General features: G+C 32.0%; 2 protein-coding genes across 4 annotated transcripts in view; one reads left to right on the top strand and one right to left on the bottom strand.

Annotated features, from left to right (window-relative positions):
• fs(1)N (female sterile (1) Nasrat) overlaps positions 1-13,647 on the bottom strand; it is a 127,062-nt gene that overhangs the window by 77,366 nt on the left and 36,049 nt on the right. The window lies entirely within an intron of this gene.
• The window catches only part of LOC145736088 (uncharacterized), a 50,192-nt gene continuing 45,780 nt past the window's right edge, over positions 9,236-13,647 (top strand). For all 3 annotated transcript variants that reach the window (XM_081990338.1, XM_081990339.1, XM_081990340.1), the window contains exon 1: positions 9,236-9,449. The gene's annotated coding sequence lies outside the window, so the exon portion shown is untranslated. The remainder of the gene's footprint in view (positions 9,450-13,647) is intronic.

Below are 13,647 nucleotides of genomic sequence, written 5' to 3' on the forward strand. Positions count from 1 at the left end.
ATTTGGATTGGTATTTTCAAAGAACAGGGGTGGAAATTGCTTTGTCTGGATTATGGCGCAAGTCTTTTCTCTGATTCCCTGCGCACCACGCCGATCGATTGTGGTTACGGGAAAAGTGCGCGGGATGCAACGGGATAATCGGGAACAGTGCCGGAATTGCCGGTTTCTCACCCCTAAATGTTACTGGGAGTCTAAAATAGCAATTCTGGCATGCGTTTACCAGCCAAATTTTGTTTTTCTCAAAAAAGTGTGAATGGCAATAGTATATTTTTAGCTACAGTTTGTTCAATGTCAGTCAGTCTTTATGTACTTTAGGTTAAAATTGAACATACCCATTGACATAGGATTTTGAAAAAATGCATCATTGATTCTACTATTAAAATTTAATCAAATATCACAGATTTAATCATCCATGACTGAAATTTGGTATCTTTCATAAGGACTTATTCGATTAAAAAATCTCAAATTTGACTCTTTTCTATAGAAATTTTTTCGATTTCAATAATCTTCGGAAAATTGTATAAATTAACTGATAATGAACACTTACATAGTTATAACATGAAAAATGAACAATTTGCTATTGGCCTCATTATAAGCAAACCTGTATTTTTGGTGAATGGCTGATAATGTTTTCTGATGAGAAACTCAGAGACACAGCACAGAGCAGGCTGAAAATTTCAATGTTTCTGAGTCGGTTTTCTGCACTATTAAATTAATAATGACTGAATTTATTCTTTTAGACAACTCTGTGGAGTTTTATTAGAATAACTGCATTTGCATGATTATAGGAATGTTAAGAATGATTTACTTTAATATTTTACATAATATAACAAGTTAACAAGTCAAGAAAGCAGTGTTACCATTCACCTAGTCGTTAAGAAGTCAAGTAGTAGCTTTTTGACGCAATGGTATACACTGAAAGGTGTTTTCTCATTTGTTTGTTGTTTTACTCGATTTTAAAGTATCTTCTTCTTCTTCATGTAACATCTCCATTATCGGAGGTTTGCTAACATAATGCCAATCCTTGGAAACTGCTGCTCTGAATAGATCTGCAGAAGACATGTTGAACCATTCTCGCAGCCAAGATATTCTTCTTCTTCCAATTGACCTTTTGCCCACAATCTTTGATTATTAAGTGGAGTATCGCAAATTTTGAGCTCCGCATTATGTGACCCAGATAGGTGTTCTTTCTCCTCTTCACTTTCTTCAACACCTCCAACCCTTTATCAGTGGACACCGAGAGTGGAAGCATACAGAAACAGAAGATGCCCACCAGCCCGACAAAAACTGGATGCTGATGGCACAGGACAGGAGTGGCAAAGTATGAGAGAGGCTTTAGTCCAGCAGTGAACAGTATACAGGCTGATGATGATGATGAAGCACTTCTGCGTTGGTCATGTGCTCCAACCACAATATTCTGAGCATTCTTCTGTAGGTTCACATCTCAAATGTCTTTTTTTTTTCGTTAAAGTATCTACGTGACAGTACCAGGACTTCTTCAGCATGCGTATTTCTAAGATCTAGGCTTAGGTCGCGGTTACAGAGCATCTTCTTCATTTTTGACCAAAGCTGCACGTGTGCTTTCTCTCTATAATGGTATAATCTTGATTTAGGAGCAATAATCAGCGGTGCAGGTGATGTTTGTACCCAGATAGTAATATCTTGTAACCCTCTCTAACTGTTCTCTGTCAGAGGTGTTATGTTAATCACGCTATACTGTAGGAGCATCTTTAGAATAACTAGGAATTTGGATAATTGTTGGATTTTAGAAGTAATGAAATAATATGTAAGCAATAATATACTGAGGTATATGAGGTACCTATATGGTCAAATAAGACAGAAAAATGATACAAACTTATAATTGGTAAATATACGAGTCAAATAATTTATTAAAAACATATTTAGCCACATAAGATTGTTGTCACTTTTTTGTACAGACAACTTTTGATCAGCATTTTAGAAATATATGTCCTTAAAATAAAATTAATAAGTGAAATGTTAAATATCTGGAAAAACGTATATCTATATTCAAAGTTAAAACGGAGGAAAAAAATTGTATCCAGTCATATCATAGCTGTAGAGGGTCTTCAGCAGTACCTAAAGCAAAAAAGTAAAGTTGCATCCCATTTGCACTGGAACATTTGTAAAGAATATGCTGTACCCGTCAAAGAGAAATGATATGAACATACTTCAGATTCAGTTGTCGACACCCCAGAAATCACCATCATGTAGGATACTCAAGTCCAAACTGGCTATCACCACCAACAAACTATAAGAAACAAAAAACTTGCATATTAATGGATATGTGGCATTCAAAAGGAAGCTGGAAAGAAGCTCAAAAATACAAGGATTTGCAAAGATTGTGGAATATGAAGACAGTAGTTGTACCAGTAATCATCTAATATCCAACATTACTTGTGAACGATGCAAAAAGCAGTTTTGTTGAATACTGCACATATTGTTAGGAAATTGGTATAAACTACTACTTCAAGCAGGATTGACTTTCGGTGTTTCCATATGCTACCATAGAAAACTATGTGATATCAAGAGAAATAAAATAAAAATATTAATAATAATAGTCTTTACTATTCATTTTGGACCAGTGGTAAAGCTTAATCATTGGACAATTTTTTATGAAACCACTACCTAACTTTTTTTTAGTTTTAGAAAGGTAGTGTTTTCAAGCATAAAATTGTAGAAATGTTGATATTTTCTAACAACTTTCAATGAGTATACTATTGATGAGATCCTTTTTTAGCACAATGTTTTGTCAATCAATCTGCTTCTTAATTTTTTGACGTGCTTTAGCATGTTATGGAAGCCACAAAATGTTATTCTTCTAAGTAGTCTAAGTGATAATAAAACAACAATAATGTTAAAACGTATTCAAGACAGAATTGCAAATACCATAACATGGAATATTGTTGTACATATGTGCATTAGGCAAATTTCTTCTTTGTCCATTTGATCATCAGACCTTACATACACTAGACAACAAGAATATAAAAGCTTAGCACTTTACCTGGAAGGTTAGTAAATTATTGTTGGTCTTATGCAATGTATCCAGTGGTTTCAATTATTGTATAAGTGTGCAAATGAGGGCAATAATTCAACATAAATGCCAACCTAACTACAAACAATTATGAGTATGTTTTTTTTAAATTAGTCCTAACTTTTTCCACTTTTGTTGTATCATTAAGTACAAGAAAAAGCATTTTTTGGGTAGTTATTAGATAACCCACCAAAAGGTTAATAAACATTCATTCATTCACCATATGCCCAGAACTTCAGGATAGTTATTAAATAATGGTGTATAATGTTTTCGTTTGGTTAAAAAATGCCTAAATTTATATTAAATTACAGTACATCCTCACTGCAATAAGTAACAACATAATCTAGCCATTTTGTCAAAAATATACAGTTATACAGGGTGGTCCAGTTTTAATAATAATAATAATAAACAATCTTTATTTCATTACGAAATGGGCTATCGACCGAAATGGTCTTTCTGCCCTTGTTTGTGTACATTTGTTGGTTTAGGCTTACTTTAAGTTGGTATAATATAATAATCTAAAATAAAGTATTGCAAACATTTATCTTAACCTAAAATTACATTTTGTAACATTTATTATTGTCTTAGTTGTGTTATGTTTGTAAGTGTTCGAGTAGAGTCGTCGATGGAAAAAGAAAACGGGATTGTCTTGTCTGTCTTGTGAGGCAAAGAGGATTTAGTATGGTCCAGTTCTGTTGGTTGTTTTTCCATTTGGATTGAATTTGTAGTAGTCTTTCTGTTATTCTAGTTAAGTTTGTGCGCTGGTACAGTAGCTCATTTGGGGGATTGTGGAGTGAGTTTTGGGGATGTCTTATCCGTGTTATCAGTCTTAGGGCGATTTGTTCGGTTGTTTGTATATGTCGTTTAGTTCTTTCTGAGGCATTTGCCATAAGTACGTTGCCATAGTCAAGTAGTGGTCCAGTTTTAAATGTCAATAATTCACCAATCCATAGCCAATTAAAAAATAAGTTGACATTTATTATGTCATTTTCCTGAAAAGTGCTTCCTAAGGAAAATAAAGTCCTTCAAATTTCTGTTTAAAAAATCGTTTTTTTTGTCATAACTGTCAGACCGTTGGAGCAATATTGATCAAATTTGGAACAAGCACTTTATTACACGTTATTACGGTCAAATGCCCAAAACTAACCCAACCCAACATAAAAATCTTGGAAACGGAAAATTCACTTAAGAAGTTTAAAAAATATTATTGTAGCCAGTTTTCATAGTTTCCAGACAAACTAAAAGACTTTAGTTTTGAAAATTGAATTAGAAAACATAAAAATTTCAGAAGCTTAAAAATTGTGTCTGTAACCAGTTTTCATGCAAATCGAGAGACTTTAATACTAAAAATTGACTTGTAGACATAAAAACTACTTTTTCAAGAATTTGTTACTACAAATTCATACATTTAAACCTTAAAAATTGACTTCAACCCCAAAATGTGACTGAACTAATGAAAAGTGACATCAGAAGCTTAAAATTTGCATTTGAAGTAAGTTTTCATAATTTTAAGACAAATTTCAATATTTTAGTCTTGAAAATAGTCTTAGATGCAGGACATTGACATTAGATTCATGAAAATTGTCTTGAAAACGAACTTTTCGTGCTTTTTACTTTGCTTTTCATTTTCTTCGAATTCTGGACTATTTTTAGTGCTTCAAAACTGCTTTCAGCTTGGAAAATCGAGTTTCAGGACTATCTTCACCAAGTTATTGACATAGCAAACTTAAAAAACAATTTTTACATTCTTCATAGACTTAAAATGGCATTCCAAGTAAACTAGACTGTTTTTAGTGTTTTAAGGCTGTTTTCAGTGCCTCAAATCGAGTTTCAAGACTATATTTACAAAGTTTTTGACTTATCAGGCTTAAAAGCCAGTTTGTCCACTAACCATAATCTTGAAAATGTTATTTCAAGCTTCTTCACTATTAAATTGACTTCTACACTCATAGGTGCAATAAATTGTAGCACCTCTAAGAAATTCAGACTGTTTTTAGTGCTTTTTAAGACTGAAAAATCGAGTTTAAGACTATTTCAAAAAGTCAAGTTTCTTCAGTAATAAAAGTAAAAAATTTTGGTACCAAATGCTACAATAATAGTCTTGAGAACTAATTTTTAGAAATAAAATAGTCCGAATATTTAATTTACTTCTAGACTTGTTGTCCAGAACAGAAAATTGAGTTGTACACCAATTAACGTCTTGAAAATATACTTTTGGACTGGACTCTTTAGTCCTAGTAAAGTCAGTTCTAGCATTAAAAGTCAACTTTTATATTATTTTTAGTAGTAAAAAATGAGTTTCATGCACAATACAATCTTTGTCTTGATTCCGGACTTTTTTTAGTTCTTGAATGCCAGTTTCAGACACTCAACCAGGATGGCAGTCTGAGAAAGCGAATCGTAAGACCATTCCTAATAGTAAAAAGCAAGTTTTTAGATTATTCATTACAAATTTGGACTTTTATAAGCCTTGAATGTTCAGTTTTAAACTATAAAACGATTTTTAAATTGAAATTTGGAGGACTGTATCTTCCTTAGGAAACGTTTTTCAGAAAAATGACATAATGCAAGTCAACTTATTTTTTGATTAGCTATCAAATGGTGAATTATTGACACTTAAAACTGGACCACCCTGTATGTATAACTTTACAAAACATGCAGAATTCCTAATAGACAATGCACAGGCAGTAACAAATATAAAATACACTTAATGGGTAAAAGGGAAGTAAAAATGATTAATAAAATGTTAATAACGTGACAAATTTTATAAAAATTGTTTGGATTTAGACGATATTTAAAATTTGAACTTCTAATTTCTTCTAAAATTAATGTATCAATCAATATTTAAAGAATGTCAAGAAGATTATGAATAAATCTGTAAAAGACAAGAAGTAAAACCTTCCTGAATATTTACATTGAAGATAAGATTTGAAACAAGTAAAACTTAGTAAAGATGAGATTTTTACTTAACCTAGATCCAATTGCCATTAAAACACACCAACTCTTGATCTACACTGGATCACAAAACAGCAATAATTTTCTAAAGTCTGCTGTACTTACTGGAAAAGGGAGAAAAACTTTCAAAAGGTAAGTTCTACGAAATATAACAGGTACTCTACAAGAAGGAATTCAACAAACAATCGTCTAAGTGACGATATTCTCCAAACTGTGTAAATTGACGGTTAAAATGATAGTAAAACATCAACTTGATGCAACTATTATTGACTTTATAAGGCTAGTTTAACGATAATATATTCAATCGTCAATTAAAACACTTAAAGTATCCAACATTAACGATTCTCACGTACGAACTCAATAGAGAGTGTAATTAAATTCCATGAAAGTTAAAATTATGCTTAGTTTGATCCAAAACCATCAAAACTTGTGTATTGTTAAAATATTCAAATAAAACTCAATAATCAAGCAAAAAGTACTTCCTGCTTCAAAGTGATAAATTGTCCAAGTAGGATTTTTACATACTAAGTAGAAAACTATCAAAACCTTTATTAGAATAAACTAGAACTGGTGATTAGCAAGGTCTTAGATTCATATCATAAAATTGATTTAATTTAATAAGGTGTCTAATATAACTTCAGCACTAACAATATTTAATTAAATGTAGGTTAGAAAGTTAATACAAACACAAATTTTATTGAATTGCGTGATAACTGCTTCATGCTAGTTCAATGTATCATTTTCCTGACAACGTTCTTTTACGTGATTTTGCAACAAACTGACAAACAAACGAGACAAACCCTATTATTATTACAAATCTGCATAGGCAATTCCTCCGAGAATGAAATAAAGAATATTAATTCGCCCACGTCTCGGGGGTACCACCTTTTTCCTTTTGCGTTTAATTGCGTAAAGTGGTACCGACGCACGACAGCCAAACAACTGAAATTATATAAAATAAATCATAATTATCGTAAATTGTGCTACTAGTTTTATCCAAAGGAGAATTATTCAGCACAAAGTGTTTCGCGTCGGGTCCGAACCCATACAAGTAATTTAGTGTTTTTAATAGACAGTGATTTACGACTATCAATTTGATTTCCTGGTTTTTGATTGGTATTTAATAATGTCGTTACTGTCGCTGTAAACAGATTTTATAATATTCCTGAGAGCTGGTGGCGATCAATCTTTTTAAATGAAAAGGTGTTTTATACCATGAATTAATTGTTTGAATGCATAATTTATTGTATTGTTTATAAGAATGGTAATTTTTCAGGAAAAAAGTGCACTTTGTAACTTTTAAAATCGTATTAATACAATTCTGTATAACATGTCTATTTAAGTAGAAATTAAACAGTAACCTGTCAACAAGTTTATGATAGTTGTAAAAAAATGATTTTAATTGCATACTTAGTTAATTGTATATATTCATATTGGAATTCATTATTATTCAAATTTAATTAAATTATTAGAACAATTGATAAGTTTGTTATTTTTAAACGTTTGTAGTATAATTGACTGTTGGTATCTCCGAAAATGCCTCATTTTTGATTTTATACTATGAGAGTTTACAATTTATTTTTTTGTTAATAATTATTTTTATTTCATTGGATTTTCTTGATTTTAGTATTATTATAGTGTTTTTTTTTTAATTTTAGTGGATAAACTGCTACTTTATCTACTGCGAGCTAAAATAATTGCAATTAAAATGTTTTAGTTATCATTTTTAGAAAACCAGTTTAAATAATTAAAATTAGCTTAAAGGAACTGCCAAAAATCACTTTTTTAAAAATTCAAATATATTTTTTTTAATAAAAAATATATGGAATGCAAATTCTAATTTAATAAAATGAACAAGCAATCGAAAACACCATTAATTAGGTTAGGTTAGGTTGCACTGTAATAGTATACGATAAGTTTACTATTAATTTGTGTCAAAAAAATAATATGATAATGTCACATTGCATAGACTTTTATACGTCTACGGATAGCCAATGAACTGAGCTTTCCATTGACGTATAAAAATTGACTGGTTAGTTGTACGGTTTAGCCGCTAAAAGGCGTCAAACATTTCTGGTGCGCTATTCCATTCAATCCTAAATAACTCGTTTATTTGCAACACTTTCTATAGAGTGTTACACGTCTATGGATAGCCAGTAAAATGAGATTTTCAGTGATGTATAAAAGTTGAATGGTTAGTTATAGGGTTTGGCAGATAGAAGGCGTCAAAGTTGCACTACCAACTGCTCTCAAATTTTTAGTGCACCAACTCATTTAATACCAAATAACATGCTTATTTACAATATGCATACATCTATGGCTAGCCAATGAAATAAGCTTTCAATTGACGTATAAAAATTGATTGGTTAGTTGTACGGTTTGGCAGCTAAGTTGCACTACTTTTCTCAAATTTTTAGTGCACCAAACTCATTTAACCTCAAATAACTTGCTTATTTGCAATACTTTGCATAAACTTCTATACATCTATGGCTAGCCAATAAAATAAGCTTTCAATTGAGGTATAAAAATTGATTGGTTAGTTGTACGGTTTGGCCACACTTGGTGTCACCAGGGGTCGTTGCTGTGTGTTTCTGTCAAACTTTTGACCAAATTAATTCTGGAAACATTTGGAAATTTAAAAAATGTTTACAGATCACTTGTAGAAGCTTCAATAATGAATCTAAAGGTTATTTGCAATTTTAAAAAAATTCGTAAGAGGGTTTATGGGCTTGTAGAAGTTTTGGGTAGCTTTTAGGAGATTTTTTGTAGTACTTAGGGATTTTTTGGCAAATTCCAAAAGTATTTTAAAAATCTTTTGCAATAAAAAAAAAATTTTAATTGGATTATTAAACAAATAGTGTGCTTCTTTATCCAATATCATTATTTTCCGTTAAAATTACTGAACATGAGAAAACACATGATTTTGTTACCCTGTTTAAGTTTTTAACTTAAATTGAGTAGTTTTCCGTGTAACCTTATTAATTCCGTATTTTTTTCCGGAAAGGATCGTTTTCGACCCTTAAGTTAAGGAAGCTTTAAGTAACGGTTACTGTGCGATGGAACCAAAATTAGTCGGTTAAGGGATACTTGGGGGGCCAAAACTTTACTTAAACCCAACTTAGCGAGTGTCGGGGAAAACGGGCATTAGAGCGCCAAAACAGCACTAATCCAGTAGTACTTACAAGTCCATCTGTTGACCACGTTTACCCAGTCATAGTGGGGGTGCTCGACTACTTGGTTGAATGAAAAAGCCACCGTGATGTCGGCTCTTTAGTACTAACAGTACGACGTGGTGCGCTTGACGTGTGAACGTGTTTTTAGCGCTGAAGCGGTACCTTTTGCAAGTACGACTTACTACTCGGAGTTTTTTTTTTTGCGCCAGTGAATTTAGGGTTGTGGTTAGTTTTCAGTTTTGGTTGTTGTATTTCAATTTGATTTTTGGGTAAGTTGTTTGCTTGATATCTCTGCGAACTCGATAAGTGGGTATTTTAATGCGATATCAACCTGTCAGCAATGTATCATTTTTTTTGCTTTGAGTTAGATTAGGAGACGTAGCAAAAAGTGAAGTGGTTGATCTTTATCTTAATGGACTTTCAATTATTTTAAAAGAGGAGTTTTTGCTTAAGTTTTAGGCAACCAGGTTGATTCCTCCACCGATGAACCACTTTGATAGCAAAACAATGCATTCATAATATTGTTTATTGAGGCTGTGCGCATCGTTACAGCTTTCCCTTAAATTATCAAACTGAATTCGTGACACTCAATTTTGAACTGTACGGAAAGTTCAGTAATCTTACGAGCGTTTTGTCACCATCAGCTTGGCAAAAAACAATAGAGCCGTAATTTGCAGCGGCCTGAAGATGGGAACGTTAAGTGATGGGTACGGTATCTTAATTCGCTAGCTGACTGACATTTTCTGTACCTGTGAACTGAAAATTACGTATTCCAGCTGCATTATATTGAAACGCAAACAATCATCTATTGCTCTTGGTATTGGTAGCAAACTCGTTAAAAAGAGTACGGTAATGTTTCCGAGTGGAGGAAAATAATGGCAAACCTTATGACCAAGTTACATACTCGAAATCAAAAGGAAACGAACAACCATAATGGCTCGTGAGTCATTTCTCGGCAATCCCGCGAGTTATTTGCATATAATGCGCCTTTACAGCTCTTGTGTGAGTGGATATTTATTGTCTAAAAACTGAGCTGGGTTGTCACGTTCTTGAATACACGGGGTGTTTGACTGTTTAGTAGTCGACATAAAATTACTTTCAAGCTTCTTGGAAGAATTTACTGTCTAACAGAGTTTCACAAGTTGATTTAAACGTTTCTCTTGCAAATTATCTCATGTTGTCTAGTCAGAAGATCAATATTTTGAATAAAATTGTAATACACCAAACTCAATCTGCTTTAGCTCACTTGCATTTCAGAATGTTCTCAACCAAAGTCTTAAAATCAAAACTAAAACAATGTTACCTGCAGCATAGAGTTTCTGGCGTAATTGACTGTTCATGTCTCCGCGCTTTACGTTAAATTTTCAGAAAATTGTATTTTTGACATTTTGTGAGTTATTGTAAGTAACAATTTTGTACTAAAATTAATCTCTTAGAATGAGTTTTCTTACAAATCTTTTGAATTTATCCTAGTTTTCACTAATTTAAAAAATTCGTTCGCAAAATACAAAAGTTTTAGAGAAAAGAAAAATTCAAAAAGTAATAATAATTTATTAATATTAGGTCTAATCCTAAAAAAAGAGTTGAAGTGATTCATAAAAGCTATCAGAAGAAAGAATAATGCACAGGGTGTTCCATTTAAAAAAGTCGAGATTTCTTAAGTTGAATTAGTCAAAGTATGTTTTAAAAAAATTGATCGCCCTGTAGCATCTAAAGCAAGTTTATTTGACACATTTTTAAAACTTGAAAATTGTGTTTCACTGCCTAGATAACTGTGCGTTAATGGAAGAAATATGACATGGAGTGTCATCTGTCAAAATGTAATTTTTTAAGGGTACCCGCCCTAAAAACTGTCAAAATTGCGATAACTTGAAGGTCACACAGCATTTGTCAAAAGAAAGCTACCGAATGGGGCTATCACGTGACTTTGAGTGGACAGGTCTAAGTTATACCGTTTGCCCGCTAGAGGTCGTTAAATTTGATTATTTTTTTTCGAATATGTTCTTGAATATTTCGAAAACGGTTTGAGTGAGGTTTGCAAAATTTTACCACGTATACACCCCCGATGGGGGACAACTTTTACTAATTCTGATATTTTTCTGTACAGCTCTCCGTTTGACCTTAAAAAATGAAAAAATGAATTTTTGACATTTTTTACAAGGGGTACCATAGACTTTTTCGGAAAATTTTTTTATTTTAAAAATTGTCTTTGATTGCTTAGATAGCTTTAGGTTAATGGTAGAAATGTGACGTAGAGTGTCATTTATCAAAATGTAATTTTTTAAGGGTGCCACGCCCTAAAACTGTCAGAATTGTCATTATTTCAAGTTCATCTCTGAAACCGGGTCAGTTAGAACAAAATGGACGTCAGATTCGTATTTCCTAGTTTGAAATTAGTAAAAAAGGTCACTTTGATTGACCAAAATATAATATAGCCGCTGTTAGTATAGTAGTCCCAAAAAATTTTAATTTGAGTCAAAATGTCTTTTTCTAAAAAATCGTTTATAACTCCCTTATTTGAAACATTTTGTATCCACACACCATATGACAAAAGAATGCTAATGAATGGGGCTATCACGTGACGTTTAGGGGATCAGGCTATGTTGTACCGTTTGACCGGTAGAGGTCGTTAAATTTGATTATATTTTTTTGACATTTTTTACACACCGAAAAAAAATGCTTAGGCCGGCAAATACAAAATATCAAAGAAAATATTAAGCTAATCTAAGACAGAAGTGAATTTCAATGTCGTCACCGCCACTTCTCCTGTGACAGACAAGAACCACTATTTTGAAATTACTCTTTAACAAAAATCAAAAAAGGTTTTGAACTTACAAAAAAATGTTTTTCAACCTGATTTTTAAATAGTAAAAATTACATTTTACTTGTAAAAAATGACAATAATCTGAAGTCAACAGTTTATCAAATAAATCTTTCCATTTCAGTAAAAAGTGTTCTGTGATTGACCTTGTATATTCTCCAAAATTCTCGTAATACACCTTGAATTCCTTCTTTAGTACTATAAATTAACATGAAAATGGTACTTTTATGTATATTCAAATGCGCAAAAGATGACTATCTTAATATGTACTAGTAAACAATTTAGTAAATTATGATTTTGGTATTAAGAAGAGAACATTTAAACTGCAGGGTTGAAAAAACCATTATTATGTTAGTCAGCTTAGAAATAATTTGGGGTCATTGAATTAATGTTAAGTCGAAAGGTTGATCAATGACTGATTAATGACTATGTGTTTAGCAATTTTTATAAACCAACTTGTTTTGTTGAGTGTTGAAATCAACTTTTCGAACTAAAACAGTCTTGTAATAAATTTTTTACCTTCAGCAGCAGTTCAGAAATAAATTGCTTTTTGTTGTGTTTGCTACTTTACACACATTGTTTTTCCACTAGTTTAACGGGTCAGTGAAAACAGCAATTCGCACTGAACTTTCCAATTTCCCTCATGTACGTAACACTTGATAACAATTATAAACCGACAATGATAATGCGGTAGCGTTTCACTTGCTGATAACCATCACAAAAAGCCAACTAAATAGATTCACATTATGAAATTTTCCTTCTTTAAGGAGTGAATGGTCGTTGAAGCCGGATGCGACCAACGGTTACAACAGGTGTATTTGGTCTGACAAAAGCCCTAACCGACCAAGTACTTTGACTTATTAATAAGAATCTTATCGGTTTCTTGTCCTATTAACGGACGTTTTACTTTACAATTTTAGGTTCAAAAGTAAAGCAAAGAGGTTACTGGAGCGACAATACAACAATAGGATTACCCTAAAGCTGGGGCAGATCTGTGGGCAATATAACCCAGCAAAACAAAGGCATACCAGCAATTATGATTATTGATTGGTATTCCGTGTTTATTCTTAGTTAATCTTTACCTAGAAAGAGCCTGATATCCTATTGTTATGGGTGTTTCGTATGGTGTGGGCAGGAACAGTTAAACAACACGGCTTTAGAATCTTTTAATTTTTGTTTAGGTATTCGACGAGTTTGTAAACTAGAAGAATAACTCCACAAGAGTTATCTTTAAAAAAATTCGATATTGAATTTTAGTCACCCCATAAGTAATAATAATAATAATAATAATATGTATTTATTTAGCATAATAGCTATCCAATAAACAACTTAAAAGCATACAATGCAAAAAAAAAAAATGACTTATACAAAACACAGATAGAAAAAATACATTTATAAGTAAAACCGTCACTAAACACTACACTGCTCTAAAATATGTGTTCTGATCATTATCTTAAAACTACACAATTGATCACAGTCCCTAATTTTTCGTGGCAACATGTTGAATTTGTACAATCCCTTATACAACACAGAATTCAACATTTGACTAGAACGACATTTTTCCATCAATACAAAATTTGAACAATTTCTTGTGCCATAATTATGTACATCTTTAAAAACCTTAATCCTATCACAAACATATGAGG

This window comes from Ips typographus, linkage group LG11, assembly GCF_016097725.1.
Source record: "Ips typographus isolate SLU linkage group LG11, UJ_Ityp_2.0, whole genome shotgun sequence".
Lineage (NCBI taxonomy): Eukaryota > Metazoa > Arthropoda > Insecta > Coleoptera > Curculionidae > Ips > Ips typographus.